The 16,105-nt window shown below is 38.1% G+C and overlaps 1 pseudogene; it reads left to right on the top strand.

The window, feature by feature from the left end:
• Positions 1-1,303: 1,303 nt before the first annotated feature.
• LOC101603176 lies at positions 1,304-14,700 on the top strand (annotated as a pseudogene).
• Positions 14,701-16,105: the final 1,405 nt, after the last annotated feature.

Here is a 16,105-nt window from a genome sequence, read left to right as displayed (position 1 = left end):
GTTGCCACCTACAGAATTCTAGAAAGATGCAAGGAAGTAGAGAATAAAAGGGGGAAATGAAAGGAGGCAATGCCTGGAAGGAAACCACAGACTTTTCTAGAAATGTCGAGCAGACGATCACTGTGTGGTTTCAGACTGGCATCTCCCATTGCTCATTGTCCTGTCAAAAAAACCAACAGAGAACCGACATTAGGAATGAGATCAGCTGTAGCCACCACATCAACTGCCATTCACTCAGTGAATGCATTTTCTATTACATTCCTACAGTCTGTGTTGTTAAAAGTGCCCATAGTTATCCCTGATTTGCTTCTTCAGTATGTCTTCTACACTCATCTTGAGTTCTCTGCTGCTCTTGAAAATACTGGAATTTTCCCTTAAGTCTCTTCCATCAGCCTTACTTCTCATAAATACTAATGCGCAGTTCCATTGACCACAGCAAACAACAGCCTTCTGCCTTAAAACCTACCTGACAGTGAAAGTAGCCTAAAGTAAGCCCATGCCTTTCCAATGAAGACCTGATCCTCTTCTCAAACTCCCTTCTTTGGAGAATGTCATTGTGACATAGCTAGCCCTCCCAAGCAATGAACCTTTCATCCCTCACCAAAGTGGGACTCTTATATAAATGTCAAACCCTGAGGATCAATTAAACTTATGAATTACTAGACATATATTCCTACCCCAGAACCTCAACACCCTCCCTCTGCATTGTTTCCTGGGCCACCACTGCAGTGACCCAAGTGCCATCCCATGCTTACCAACTGCTGTTAGTTTTATTTTAATATTAAGTTTTAATTATTAAACACTTGTGGCTCTTCCCTGGTTTATGAATTAAAATCTCAGTAGCTGAGCCTGCTGTATATATCCACACAAGTCTAGCACCAGCTCACCTTGCTCTATACCATGTCTCACTTGTATTTCCCAAAATTTTAAATTTAATTACAAAATTCCTTGCCAATCGCCAATCCATGACACTACACAGCATTACATCTTGCAGTCATTCTTTCTCCTGCTTCTTCTTTTAGAGAACTCCCATCTCAAGAAAGCAAAACATAACTTACTTACTTTCTTTTTTCCTTCCTTCCTTTCTTTTGTTCATTTTGGTATTTACACACAACTTGGAAAAAGAGTTTTAAAACATAAATGTTTGCTTCTAGTTTGTTTTCTGGACTAGACTGAGTTTCTTAAGTCATACACTGCTTGGTGATCATTCCAGTACCTCTAAGTACAGTACCAGGTAAACATGTGTGAGATGTGTTGAACAATTAGTGCATTTTATTCTTCAAGACAAGCATCTCACAAACCGATGGTGATCCTTTTAGCCAAGAAATACAAGAAAGCATCACCCTATGGAGTGTTTTTCAAGAGTAATAGATACAGCAAACTCTTTGTACAGTATCAACAGCTGAAGGGCCCAAGCCCTGGTAAAAGGTCTGATTTAGTTTAGTTGTACTTTTTGCCCTGCAGACATGTGCATCGTGGAATTGCATTTGCACAGATGAGCCACAAATTGATAGAAGCGAAAAGGAGGGACAAAGAGAAATAAAAAGGGGAAAACCAATAGAAACAGCAACATGAGCATACTAGGCTAGCTCTGGAAGAGGTAGAATACTCAATGGGACTTTCAGGTATGTTACTTCAAGGGTTTTGCAATACATGTATTCAAGGAAAGATGATAAAGATGCCTCTCATAGAATTTTGTGTGATAGCTAAGAATGAAAACAAACTACATTTTCAGTAGTAGCAAAATGGATAAAATATAGAATTTTCATAAAATAGAATACAATGTAGCCTTTAAGAAATGATTCAAAGGCCAGGCTTGGTGCTGTACACCTTTAATTCCAGATCTTGAAAATCCAATGTAGGAGGATTACAGGTTTGATAGCAACCTCAGCTATATACAAAGACCTTGACCCAAAATGAAAGAAAGGAAGGAAGAAGAAAAGAAGTAAAGGAAGATGAACGTTGAATTTTCAATAATAACTTAGATGAATATATGGAATTATATCAGTTACATAAAGTTTAAAACATGTCATATAATAATATATACTCATGATGGCTACAAAGATATTGTAAAACAAGTGAAAAAAGTGAGAATGATTAAGGGCTGAGATCCTGAGAGCAGTTTTCTATATGAACAAAAAGCAAGGAGTTCAATAAAACTTGAGTTAATGAAAAAAAAAAAAAAGCAAGGAGACACAGAGGATTTTGCAGAGGGAACATCAGCTATCTCCATGATGTTTCATCTATTTAAAGAAATGGATCCAAAACTATATAGCCTACTGTTAAGATTCAATAATTCTGGGTGGTTTGTATGTTAATCTTTATTTTATCATTATTATATTCTAAATATTTCAAAGTTTGAATTTTCTCAATTTTAATCTCAAAGGCTCACTTAAAGACATTTAAGTCTAAGAGCATTATGTCTGGCATAGTTTCCATTTTAAGATTAAATATGTTGGTCTTTTGCCATCCTTACCATTACCACACACATTTGCAAAAAATATTTTGTATCCGCAGGAAATAATATGTGTAATTTTTGTAGATATCATGAAAATTTCTCAGTTAGTTACCCACCCAGGTCAGCACAGTGGGAGAGAGTGAGAATATATATAAAGTGAAAAGATAATAAAAAATATTCTAACCATATCAGAGACTGAAATATGAGGTGTCCAAGAAGTGTAAAAACTATGCTTTCACCCATGGCTCTAGACTCTAGGGAAATACAGAAAGAGCTCTGAATCTGCACAGTACATGAAAACGGGGTTTGAGCAGAATGTTTCAGTTCCTCTGGAACAGATACAATCTCAAATGCACAGACATGTGCTCTTGCTAATACTGTAATTCATAATGAAGAGAGATCTTGAAAATCTCTAAGCAAACATCTTTATGACATTAATAATCAAGGCTTCCTGTTTTTGCTTATGTTTCCTCTGAGATAATAATACATTATTTCTTCATATATTGTGAATGTGCTAAAGAAAATGAAAAGAAAAATTTGAGATTATTAGTTTTATACCCCAAGAATTATTGTATTCTAACTCCAGCAGCCTCTGAGATGTGCCTCAAAGTAACCTGAATGGGAAAGAGGCATATGTTCACACCAGCATGATAGAAGAAGGCTGGAACAGAAACCATCATCAAAGGGTGGGGAGGTCTCTCACAACCTGCTTATAATTTTGCACACTATGACTTCTCAGGCTTATTATTCTGTTTGTTTGGTTTTTATAACTAAAGGTTGGGGTTTTGTTCTTGAACTTCCCAGTGTGCAGTCACGCAATTGGTATTTATTGCATTTTATTTATTTATTTATGAAAGAGAAAGAATGTGAGCACCAGGGCCTTTAGCCACTGTCAACAAACTCCAGATACATGTACCACTTTGTGCATTTGGCTTACATGGATACTAGGGAATCAAACCTGGGTCCTTAGTCTTTGAAGGCAGGCTTCTTAACCACTAAGTTATCTTTCAAGCCCTTATTATTTTTTTAGTCCTTACCAAAAGTGTCCAGTCCACAATCATGGCTCAAGATAACTAGGAATGGGGCCCAAAGCAAAAAATTACCCACTTAAAATATGAGAATCTATGCAATCTTTAATAACTCAGTGGTACAATTTTCAAGTGTGAACTTGGAAGATGACAGCATCATGTTGTAGTGTCACACAAAATAAACCTATATATGCTCTAAGATCATACATTTCTGTCTTTCTAACAAAATATTTTAATAAGTAATAATTCAGAAAGGTTCTATTGTAAAAGCCAGGTATGTGGTAGTATATTTGATAGCAAAATTATCATTTACAGATGAGTTTGTTAAGCCATGTTTGGAGAATGAAGCAGATATAATATGACCAAAAAAGAGGGAGATGATTCTGAAATCATTTTGTTTCACCATATTATAGCCAGGCAAATAGATAAAATTAGAAAATCTGTGACAAGAAGCTTATAGAGTAGAACTGCTGATTTTAAATTTTAACTTTGATGACAGATGGCAGTACAGATGCTAGAAATACCACTCTCAACTTGCCATTTTATGAGAGATGTTGGTGATGAAGATCATATAGATGAAGACATGGTTTCTTCAGTGCCAGTAAAAGATGCAACTAAATCAAGGGATTTGCACAAAGCAGGAAATATATTAACGAATTTTCGTTGTCAGTTATCAATGGTATGATATAGTTAGAAAAGGAGTCCAAACAATAATAGGTAAAAGAGAGAGAGATGTATAAAATTAATAGAAGTTGAGGCAATTATTGCCCAAAACTTAATAAAGTTATTGCATGCTACAAGAAGAATATTGATATGCAAATGCATTAAAAATGGATAATAGCATACAAATCATCAATGCTATTATTTCATAAGGACTAAAATATAAAATCATTGTTATTTCCAGGAACTCCTGAAAAGTGTTGATGCTGACTATGGATACATCATTTACTTTACAGAAGTAACATGTCTAAGTGACCAAATTTTGAGGAGATGGCTTCTAACACATTATCAAGTCACTTACAGTGTCAACAGCAAAATTAGCACCAAAACTTGACAATGAAACCTGGCTTACAACTTATGGGGTTTTTTGTTGTGAATTTAACCACTCATTTAACTGATTTAAATATGCATCTTTAAGGTGAAACCTCATTTATCAATATAATATTTTAAATCATTACAGTGTTCCTGATGAAACTGAAATTATGATAAGCTCAAATTAAGACAAACAGTTTTATGCAGTTTGACACACTGACTAAACACAGTCCTATGGATAGCAAGAAAATGTGTAGCCATGCTTCTTGATTTGATACAAGTATTTGAAAACAGATTTCAAGATTTCCAAGAAAATAATATGTTGGCATATTCGCAAATCCATTTTCAGTCAATGTAAGTATATTACTTGCCATTTTCAAATGGAATGTATATGATCTGATATCCAAGTTAAAATTTGAACATTTCTCATGATTATGCTTTAATAGGCTTCATCTTCCCGGAGACAAATATCCCTCACTTCACAAGCATGCCTGGTGCATGTCACTTTTTGGCAGTGCCTATGTTTGTGACCAAAGATTTCCAAGAATGAAGCTCAATAAGAGTAAAATTATAACCAAAATATCTGATAAGCACCTTGAGAACTCACTGAAGAATACAAATACGTCCACCAAGACAGGTACTGATGTATTAGTTTCTCAAGTATCATGTCAAATATCCTACTAGTGTTATGTTTTCTTCTCTTGCCTTTATAATAAAACTATTTTTAAAAGATCAATTGAGTTTTACTTTTTGTTTTGTTTTGTTTTTCAAGTTAGGGTCTCATTCTAGCACAGGCTGACCTGGAATTTACTATGTAGTCTTAGGGTAGCCTTGAATTCTCAGTGATCCTGCTACCTCAGCCTCCAGAGTACTGGGATTAAAGGTGTGTGCCACCATGCCCAGCTTCAAAGTTTTACTATTTATATGCCTTCATTTTATTTATTAGTAATCTCAAACTTGGGACATACTTGATAATTTTAAAATACTCTTCAGAACACCACATAATTAGGATTATAATGGGAGGAATTTTTGCTTATCTGTAGTGGTAGATGTCACAAAAACTATATGCAGATCTTTTATTCATTCATCAATCTTCATTAGTGTTTGTGGATTTAATGCATGGCCCAAGATAATTTTTCATTCAATGTTGCCCAGAGAAGCCAAAATGCCAGGCACTCCTGACTTACTTCAAAGCTAGTCAATTGTGGAAAGGTAATTTAAAGCAATAATATCAAAACAGAAGACTAAGTCCAGCTTAGCCACACACTACCAGGGATGAGTACCTAGTTCCTCATCATCCTCTTCTAATCCTTCTTATCTAAGTGTCTCAGGGAGCTGACAGGTACAGTCGATTTCACAGACCCTGGTATCCTCCCCAACCCACCAGAGCTGCCACCAGTCTGTGGATCCAAGCCTTGCAAGTAAATTTCCCATTCCTAGTGTCCCAATTATCTGTGCTCATCCTATTTACTTGAACACACCACCCTCACCACTCATCATGGCTGGGTAAACCTCCATTATCACACTTCTTGCTACAAAGCCTTGTGCAGCACTACATATAACACACACACACACACACACACACACACACACACACAACACACACACACACACACACACACACACACACACACACCACTGTGTGGGCCTTCCACATGTAAGCCCAACATCCCACTTCAACTCATGCCTTTCCTATGAACTGTCACCTTGTATATGGTACAACAGTCTTAAAAGACAAATGGAGTATCTCCTGACAGGCAAATCTCAATGAAAAACAAGTACAGGGCTGCAGAGATGGTTTAGTGGTTAAGGTGCTTGCCCACAAAGCCAAAATACCTAGATCTGAATTCCCAGGACTCACATACGCCAGAAGAACAAAGTAACACATGTGTCTGGAGTTTATTTGCAGTGGTTAGAGGCCCTGGCATGTTCATTCTCTCCTTCTCTCTCTTTGCCTCAAATAAATAAAATAACAATGTTTAAAAAGAAGAAAAACAAGTACCCAAAGATCAAGAAAATATATCCCAAAAAGGAAAGAATGTCAGGCTGGAGAGATGCTTGGTGGTTAAGGCACTTGCCTGCAAGCCAAAGGACCTCACGTTGATTGCCCAGGACCCACATAAGCCCAAATGCACAAGGTAGAGCATGCATCCAGAGTTCTGTAGTTTGTTTGCAGTGGCTGGAGGCCCTGGCATGCCCATTCTCTCTCTCTGTCTCTCTCTCTCTCTCTCTCTCTCTCTCTCTCTCTCTCTCTCTCTCTCTCTTTCTCCCTCTCCCTCTCCCTGTGTCTTTCTATCTCTCAAATTAATAAAAATAATTAAATACTGAAAAAAGAAAGAAGATCCAGTCATATAGTAGAGGCCAGAAAGAAAAGCTACTTTGAGGAAATTCTAAAGAATTCAAAAGTAAAAAATATATATATAACCAAAGATAGACAGTTCTTAAAAATGTGACGATCAAAAAAACATAAAACTTCACAAAACCACCATCATGACAGTAATAATCTGACTCTTTTCAATGACTTTGAATATTAATGATCTCAACATCTCAATCAAAAAAAAAAAAAAAAACAGATTGACAGGTTGGATCAGAAAACAAGATCCATCTATTGCTATCTTAAAAAAACTTACCTCACCAAGAAACATATGTAAAAAATATATCCCAAGTAAGTTGAACTAAAATGTAAACAAGTGTGACTATTCTAATACCTGACAAAATAGACCTGAAACCAATATTAATCAAAAGAAACAAAGAAGGTCAGTTCATACTAATCAAGGGACCAATACACAAAAGAATACTTTAAAATTCTAGACATATATGTAACAAACACAGGTGCACATATTAATTACAAAGTCAAAAAATGAATCCCAACACGAAAATAGTAGATGGCCTCAATATCCTGCTATTAGCAATAAACAGGTCATCTAGATAGAAAATGGAGAAAGAAACAATTAAATTGAATGATAATAGATCAAATGGACCTGACATTTACAAACCCTTCCAAGCACTATAGAATATACACACTTCTCACGAACTCATGAAACCTTCTCTAAAACAAATTACATATTATGACACAAAGCAAGCCTCAATAAATTTAGGAAAAGTGACATAACTCCTTGTATTACATCTTACCACCATGCAATAAAGCTAGTAATTAACAAGAAAAACAATGGAAAATGTGCAAATACCTGAAGATGGAACCAACGCACTATTGAACAATGAATTGGTAGCTGAAGAAGTAAAGAAGGAAATCAAAAAATTCCTAGAACTGAATGAAAGTGAAACTACAACATACCAAAATATATGGGATATATGTTTAGGCAGTTCTAAGAGATATAGCTCAAAATGATTACATTATGAAAATAGAAAGCTCTCAAATAAATGATTTGATGATGTGCTTGAAGGTCTTGGAAAAGCAGAAACAAAGCAATTCCAAAGGTACCAGACATAAATGAGCAATCAAAATCAAGGCAGAAATAAATGAAACAGAAAAAAAAAAAAAAAGAAAACACACAAAGACATCCATAAAACATAGACTTGGTTATTTGAAAAGATTCACAAGATTGACAAAACTTTAGCTAAATTAACCAAAGGTGGGGGGACCCTATTCAATAAGATTTGACATGAAAAGGGAGAGATTACAACATATATTGATGAAAGGACATACTTTAAAAAACTATATTCATTTAAATAATATAATTCATTTAAATAATAAGCATGTCTATATTCAATATCTCCTAATACAACTGTTGGAGAATTTAAGGTAAGAGTCACAATTTTGTACAATATGACAGCTAAACTGTGATTGCTTCTTAAAAATATTTCTACTTTTGACAGAGAGAAACAGCAGACGGAAAGAAAGAAGGGAGGGAGAATACAGGCACATCAGGGCCTCTTACCACTGTAAAATGGCATGTGCCATTTTATGTATTTGACTTTAAAATATTTTTATTTGTTTGTTTATTTGAGAGGGAGAAAGGAAAGAGAGAGAAAGAGTGCGTGCACTCCAGGATCTCCAGCCACTGTAAACCAACTCCAGATGCACGCGCCCCCTTGTGCATCTGGTTTACTGGGTCCTGGAGAGTCAAACAGTGATCCTCTGGCTTTGCAGGCAAGCGCCTTAACTGCTAAGCCATCTCTCCAGCCTGTGTACCTGACTTTATGTGTGTACTAAAGAATCAAACCTGGGCCATCAGAGTTGGTAAGCAAACACTTTTACCACTAAGCCATCTTTCCAATTCATTACTACTTTTAAGAACAGAAAAATAGGATACAAATATTTAAGCCAAAGTTAAGACATTTCTACATAACAGTGAAGCCTTCCACAAAAAACTAAGAATCTAAGTACATGTTATATTCCAAAGGCTTATCACTAACATTTTCTAAACAATGTATTGCAGACAGGGGAGGTGGTACATACCTGTAAGCCTAACACTCAGGAGGCAGAAGTAGGATGACTGCCATGAGTTCAAAGCCAGTCTAAACTACATATTCAATTCCAGGAGAGAGTGAGACCCTACCTCGGAAAAACACCAAACAAAAAGTATTACAAAGGCTGGAGAGATGGCTTAGCAGTTAAGGCAGCCTGCAAAGCCAAAAGATCCAGGTTCAATTCCCCAGGACTCACATAAACCAGATGCACATGGCACATGTAATCTGGAGTTCATATCCAGTGGCTAGAGGCCCTGGTGTGCTCATTCTCTCCCTCCCTCCCTCCCTCTCTCTCTCTCTCTTTCCTCCTTCCCTCCCTCCCTCCCTCCCTCCCTCCCTCTTTCTCTCTGAAATAAAATAAATAAATAAAGTTTTAAAAAGAAGAAAAAAGCTATATTCATCAAACTGGAAAATCTAAAATAAGTGAATGAATTTCTTGACACATATGATCTACCAAAGCTAAACTGAGATGTGATACACAACTTAAACAGAACTATATCTAGCTACAAGATTGAAAGAGTAAAATTTGCCAATAAAAACACCCAGGTCCAGATGGGTTCACTGCATAATCTATCATACATTCATAAAATATCTGAAAACTCTGCTTTCAAGTTATTTCATAAAATTGAGAAAGAGGGACAGCTCCCTAACTCCTTCTATGATGCTAACATTACACCATTAGCAAAACCAAGCAGAGACACAACAAAAAAGGAAAACTATAGACCAGTATCTGTGACAAATGTAGATGCAAAAATTTAAATAAAATACTTCCAAATTAAATCTAAGATCATATTAAAAGGATCAGGGCTTGAGAGATTGTTTAGCAGTTAAGCACTTGCCTGTGAAGCCTAAGGACCCCGGTTCGAGGCTTGATTCCCCAGGACCCACGTTAGCCAGATGCACAAGGGGCACATGCGTTTGGAGTTTGTCTGCAGTGGCTGGAAGCCCTGGCATGCTCACTCTCTCTCTCTCTTTTATCTGTTGCTCTCAAATAAATAAAAATTAATTTAAAAAAAGGATCATCCACCTTGATAAAGTAGGTTTTATTTCAGGGATGCAGTGATGGTTCATGAATCAATAAATGTAATATATCACAAAAGACTCAAGTACAGCAATCGTAAGATCATCTCAATGCATGCATAAAAGGCCTTTAACAAAATCCCACATCCTCTTATGATAAAATCTTCGAAAAAATTAGGAATGGGAACTGGAGAGAAGGTGCTTGCCTAAAAAGCCTGACAAGAATCCAATTCCCCAGTACCCATATAAAGCCAGAGGCACTAAGTGGCCATGCAGCAGGAGTTCATTTGTAGTGGCAGGAAGCCCTGGAAAACCCATACTCACTCTCTCTTAAATAAATAAATAATATATAAAAAACTAAAAAAAAAATTTAAATAGGGATGTAAGGAACATCTCTCAACATAGTAAAGGCTATATACAACAAATCTATGACTAGAATCATACTAATTATAGAAAAAAAAAACTTGAAATGCTTCCACTAAGATTGGCAGCAAGACAAATGTGTCCAGTCTCTGTGTGGCTACTTAATATAATACTTTAAGTCTTTACTAAAGCCATAGGACAAGAAAAAATAAATAAAAGAAATATAAATAGGAAAAGAAAAAGTCAAACTATTTTCCTTATTTGCAATTGATATTATTCTATATATAAAAGACTCTACCCCAAAACACCTAGAGCCGATAAACACTTTTGGCAAGGAGACAGAACACAAAATTATCCTTCCAAAAGCAACAGTCTTCTTGTGTACCACTGTTGCAGTCCGGTTCGCATTGTTGTTAGAAATCACCCAACCAAGAGCAGCTTCTGGGAAAAAGAGATTTATTTTGGCTTACAGGCTCGAGGGGAAGTTCCAGATGGCAGGGGAAATCGATGGCATGAGCAGAGGGTGGACATCACCCCCTGGCCAACATAAGGTGGACCACAGCAAGAGAAGGGTGTGCCAAACACTGGCAAGGGGAAACTGGCTTTAATACCCATAAGCCAGCCCCCAACAATACACTCCCTCCAGGAGGCATTAATTCCCAAATCTCCATCAGCTGGGAACCTAGCATTCAGAACATCTAAGTTTATGGGGGACACCTGAATCAAACCACCACAACCACCTATAAACATATTGAGAGAAATCAGAAAATAGTCTCATTCACAATAGACACAAAATATAAATACATTGAAATATCTCTAAGGGAGTAAAAGAGCTCTACAATTAAAACATTAAAACACTGAAGAAAGACACATGCTTATGAATTGGAATAAGTAATAATTAATAATGGATATATTACCAAAAGCAATATACAGATTTAATGTCATTTCAATCAAATTTCTAGCACCATTCTTCACAGAAAAAGAGAATTTTTAAATTTATGTGGGAAAACAAAAGACACACAATATCCAAAAACATCCTGGGGAATTGGATTCTTGTCCTTAGGCTTTTCAGGCAAGCACCTTAACCACTGAGCAATCTCTCAGTTCCTATTCCTAATTTTTTTTGAAGATTTTATCATAAGAGGATATTTATTATAATATGCTAGAAGTATCACCCTACATGATTTCAAGCTTTACTACAGAGCCACAGTGATAAAAACACCATGGTACTGGCCAAATAATAATAATAATACTAAAAATTTTAAGACATGTAGATCAGTGGTATTAGAAAAGAGGATCTAAGTATAATTCCATGCAACTACAGCCACCTGACTTTTGACAAAGAGGTCAAAAACACAAATTGGAGAAAAGACAGCATTTTCATCAAATAGTCCTAGGAAAACTGAATATATACATGTAGAAGAAAGAATCTGGACCTTAGTTCTCATCTTGCACAAAAATCAAATCCAAATAGATTGAAGACTTTGATGTAAGATCTGAAACCCTGCATAGATGGAGTAGAAAAGGGTTGAGGCCTAGGGGTGAACTTTCTGAACAGGACTCCAGCAGTCAAGGGAACAAGACAAGCGATAAGCAAAGGGATCTCATGAAGCTAAGAAGCTATTATAAAGCTAAGCAAACCATCACCTGAGTCAACAGACAGCCTAAAAACTAGGGGGGAAAAAATCTGCAGCTAAATATCTGACCAAGGATTAAGTCTAAAAAATACAAAGAAAAACTTCTTAAAACATAATTTATACAAACCAAAAATGGGGCCATGGAACTGAGTAGAGAGTTCTCAAAAGAGGAACCATAGGAGCTGGATAGATGATTCAGTGTGTTTGCCTGAGTGAGATTGCCCCATAAGCCAGATGAACAAAGTGGCACATGCATCTGAAGTCTGTATGCAATGGCAGGAGATTCTGGCATGTCTATACTCTCTCTCTCTCTTCTCTCTCTCTCTCTCTCTCTCTCTCTCTCTCTCTCTCTCTCTCTCCACTTGCAAATAAATAAAATATTTTTTAAATGAAGAACTACAAAGGGCCAATAAATATTTGCAAAAATATTCAACATCTTTAGCCTTCATGGAAATACAAATTGAAGCTACGTTGAAATTCTGTCTTACCAGATCAGAATAACTATATCCTCAAAAAAAATAAAATAAAATCAGACGGCAGCAAATGCTGGTAAGGATGTGAAGAAAGAGGAACCCTTATTTAGTGGTGCAGCCACTCTGGAAATCAGTGTGACCCAACTATACCACTCCTTGGTATGTACCGTGAAGGCTATACTGTGTACTTCACTACAGAGATACCTGCTCAGCCATGTTTGTTGCTTCTCTACTGCTGTACTCTCAATAACTAGGAAATGGAATCAGCACAGATGGTCATCAACAGATGAATGGATAATTAAGATGTGGCACATATGCACAATGGAGTTTTATTCAGCTGTAAAGAAAACTGAAATTATGAAGTTCATAGGAAGATAGAGGGATTTAGAAAGCCAGAAGCCACACGTTATCTCTCATATGCAGATCCTAGCTTTGGAGTTTTAGATCTGTATGTAAATTGGAGCTTGAGTCAGTAGTAGAGGCCAGGAAGATAGAATGAGTCCAGGAGTGGGCAGAAGGGGAGGGCTTAGGGGAGGGAATAGTATATATATGTAAGTATAGGAACATAATAGAGAGGCTGGAAAGGTCTAAGTTGGTTCAGCCCAGGAAAATGGAGGAGAGGAATGGGTGGGGGAATGTCCACAAAACTAAAGACATTATGAACAAGCCTTAAGGAAACCTACTTCTTTGTCAGCTGATTAAAATATAACTTGAAAAACAAGAAAGAAAGAAGGGAGGGAGGAAGGAAAGAAGGGAAAGAGGAAGGGAGAGAGGGAGGGAGGGAGGAAGGAAGGGAAGAAAGGAAGGCAAGGAAGAGAAAAAGAGAGAGAAAAGGAAGAAAGGAATTTGGGTAGAATCACTCTGCGGAGAAGAGAATACAATTGCTATAAACTATAGGTTGTTGCTGGTAATCCCAGCGCCAAGTGTGGGAGAACCACTATGAGTTGCTTGTCACTTTGGGTTAGAGAAACGCTTTTCTTCAGATAGCAGTAACTACCAGAGCAAACTGAGCTCCAGGGATGAGAAAAAGTGACGGTCAAGTGTCCAGCACTAGACCACACATCTGTATCACACCTCCAGGGCTCAGGGAGAGAATGTTAGTGCTGCTCTGCTCTTTCCGTTGGCCAGAGAAACTTCTCTCGGGAGATGGTGATAAATACTGAGGAAACTCTGAACTCATCAAATTCATCAAAGTGCTGAGAGACTCCTTTTTGTTGTTGTTGTTTTGTTTTGTTTTGTTTTTCAAGATAGGGTCTCAGTCTAGCCTGGAGACTCTTCTTTTTAATATTAAAAAAAAAAAAAAAATCGGTCCCACAGCTTGGCCGCGCCTCCAGAGGGCCCAGGTCCCAGGTGGCGACTTCAGCCTTTGACAGCTTCGGGCGAACTGGAAGCACTGGCACGAGAAGACCAGCATCCGGATCTGACACAGAGCCAACGGACACTAACCCGCTGCACCTCTCTACTGGACTACCCATCCAAACTCATCAGTTGAGGCATCCGTGAGACCATTCACTGCCTCGTACAAAACAACATGGTGGATGTATTGGTGACCACTGCTGGAGGTGTGGAAGAGGACCTCATCAAACGTCTGACACCCACATACCTTAGCTACTTCAGCTTCAGAGGAAAGGGCCTCCGGGAGAACGGGATCAACTGGACTGGGAACCTACTTGTGCCCAATGACAGTGACTGCAAGTTCGAGGACTGCGAGAAGCCCATTCCAGACCAGATGGTGCTGGAGCAGAACACGGAGGGTGTTAAGTGGACCCCTTCCAAGATGATTGTCCATTTAGGCAAGGAGATCAACAACCCAGAATCAGTGTTTCTGGGCCCAGAAGAACCACATCGCAGTGCTGCACCTTGCACTTCGGATGGTTCACTGGGCTACATGATCTTCTTCCATTCCTACAAGAACCCAGGCCTGGTTCTAGACATGGTTGAGGACCTGCAGCTCATCAACACACAGGCCATCTTCGCCGAGCTCTCAAGTCTGATCATCCTGAGTGGAGGTATGGTCAAGCACCACATTGCCAATGCCAAACTCATGCGGAATGGGGCTGATTATGCCCCATCAACGCAGCCCAGGAATTTGATGCCTCGGGCGCCTGTCCAGATGAGGCTATCTTTTGGGGCAAGCTCCGGATGGATACACAGCCAGTCAAGGTCCACGCTGACATCCCCGTGATCTGCCCCTGCTGGTTGCTGAAACCTTTGCCCAGAAAGCGGATGCCTTCATGTCTGAGAAGAACAAAGACTGAGAAGACCAAGGATGATTATTAGTTCCAGGGGCTCTTACTCACTCTTCTCTACTTATTGGTTTGAACTCCAGCCACTCCTGTACACCCACTCCTTGGTCAGTAATGTCTCCAGAATCAATGGTTTCTGTTGGCCTTCAAAAATAAAAGTTGTTTGGAAGTTCAATGCTAAATAAGACATCTCTCTCATGGCCTCCAAGATTTAAGGAAGATGACAGAAGAAGGGGCAGAAAGAATGTAAAAGCCAGAGGGTGGAGAGAAGTACTTTGGAGCACCATCCTTCAGACATGAACTGATGGGTGCATTCATGACCTCACAGTAGTTATCAATACTACCTCCATAACACTTGCACAGTATTGCACCCATCAACATTTTGACATAAAATGGAAGAGGACAAAAATAATAATAATGAGCTATCAAAATAGAAGATTGACACTTAGTTAAAGGAGGAAGTTCAGTGGAATAGATGATAAAGAATAATGGGAGGGAATTATGATCAAATTACAATTGTTTATGTATGAAATCCTCAATTTAAAAAGAAAAAAAAATAATGTTAAAAAGCAACTGAAAATGTGAAAACAAATCTTGGTCACCACTGCTAAGGCTTGGATGTGGGCTTGTCCTCTAACTGTCCCTGTGTTGTTGGAACTTTTAAGGCACTGGATCTTAGAGGAGGTTGTTAGGTTGTTGGGGGTGTGCCATGGAAGGAATTAAGTAGCTTTTCTGTGGTGCTAGTTAGTTTGCACCCCTCTCCCTGAGTCTCACTCTGGCTTCCAAAGTCTGGTGATGCAGGTGGTTCCTCTCCCACATGGTCCTGACATGTCGTATCATCTACAAAAAGGTCCTCACAAGAGCTGGTGCCATTCCCCTGAGCCTCTCAAATTCGATAAACATCTTTTCCGTATAGGTAACCAGTTGTGGATATTTTGTTATAATAGTAACTAGCTCTCACACTAATCCAGGTACCCTAAAGACATATCCATTCCATTCCTGAGTCTTTCTTCAATGTTGTGGCCAGAGAATGGAGTCAGTAGAGAATAAAATAAAAGGTATAAATTATTTGAAAAGATTGACTTCAGGGCTGGAGAGATGGCTTAGCGGTTAAGCGCTTGCCTGTGAAGCCTAAGGACCCCGGTTCGAGGCTCGGTTCCCCAGGTCCCACGTTAGCCAGATGCACAAGGGGGCACACGCGTCTGGAGTTCGTTTGCAGAGGCTGGAAGCCCTGGCGTGCCCATTCTCTCTCTCCCCCTCTATCTGTCTTTCTCTCTGTGTCTGTCACTCTCAAATAAATAAGTAAAAAATGAACAAAAAAAATATTTAAAAAAAAGATTGACTTCACATTATCTAGTCATTTTTCACATTTTTTCACATCTAGAGCTTGATATTATAGTTTGTTACTTTATTTACT

The sequence above is a fragment of the Jaculus jaculus genome, chromosome 2 (assembly GCF_020740685.1).
Source record: "Jaculus jaculus isolate mJacJac1 chromosome 2, mJacJac1.mat.Y.cur, whole genome shotgun sequence".
In the NCBI taxonomy this organism is placed as follows: Eukaryota; Metazoa; Chordata; class Mammalia; order Rodentia; family Dipodidae; genus Jaculus; species Jaculus jaculus.
Note: the sequence above shows the minus strand (reverse complement) of the source record. Positions and strands in the feature narration are given on the sequence as shown.